Here is a 1191-nt window from a genome sequence, read left to right as displayed (position 1 = left end):
CTCTTAATGTCTCGGTTACTTAATATTTTGTTTTAAAGAAAAATCGTTTAAGTTAACTGGGCGTTAAGAATGGGGAATCTCTTAATGTCTCGGTTACTTAATATTTTGTTTTAAAGAAAAATCGTTTAAGTTAACTGGGCGTTAAGAATGGGGAATCTCTTAATGTCTCGGTTACTTAATATTTTGTTTTGAAAACCGTTTAAGTAAACTGGGCGTTAAGAATGGGGAATCTCTTAATGTCTCGGTTACTTAATATTTTGTTTTGAAAACCGTTTAAGTAAACTGGGCGTTAAGAATGGGGAATCTCTTAATGTCTCGGTTACTTAATATTTTGTTTTAAAGAAAAATCGTTTAAGTTAACTTTAAATGTTATGTGTTAACTGTTATTTTCGGTTGGTGACCTTTACAATTATTGTGGAAATCTGGGCTTTGCCCTCAGATGAGAGTCAGGACGATCCTACCGGTTCGTACCCTACGGACGGAAATGGAGATGAGAATGCTATACTGCAGCTACGTTAGGAGGATGTCACGGGGCGCGTGGAGATCACTCAGGGTGTTTAGTTGTTTTGTAAAATGATCAGACTAGGTTGTCACAGAGGGAACGAATGTCTTTCTTTTGGGGTTGCGTTTATTTTTAAACTGGAAGACTGTACTACTTTGTTATGTATATATTTTGAATTCATGGATTAAGAATTTTTCCGCTGCTCGTAAATTCTGTTGACTTATTTGTCGTTGTATTACGACTTAAATATTTATCCAAACGTGTGTTACCTTATTTATTTTCCTGTTTTATTTTAATTCCTTTTAAAAAAAAAATACACTCACGCTTTGAAAAACGGGGTGTTACATTGTGGTATCAGAACTTTGGTTTGGTTTTCTTTGGGGGCTGTGGAACCTCTAGTTCTAGATTGTAGGTTACGAGTTGTTGTCTGATCATGTGTCGGTTTAGGTGGTTTGAGTTGTCAAGTTCATAATTATTATTATGTGCTGATGTGGTCGGAAGTTATTCTTAGAATTATTGAAGTAGTGTTAAGACTCTACTTGATGATGGTTTTATAGGAGAACCATGCTGCCAGGGAGGAACGACGTTCCGAGAGCCAATGTCAATAGGGATGATCGAATGGCGGAGGCTATGAATAACCTGGCTGCTTCTGTTGCTGCACAGACTGCTGCCAAGACTCAACGTGATCT

The sequence above is a fragment of the Cicer arietinum genome, chromosome 1 (assembly GCF_000331145.2).
Source record: "Cicer arietinum cultivar CDC Frontier isolate Library 1 chromosome 1, Cicar.CDCFrontier_v2.0, whole genome shotgun sequence".
Classification (NCBI taxonomy): domain Eukaryota; kingdom Viridiplantae; phylum Streptophyta; class Magnoliopsida; order Fabales; family Fabaceae; genus Cicer; species Cicer arietinum.
The sequence above is the reverse complement of the archived record's forward strand: the minus strand, read 5'-3'. Positions refer to the sequence as shown.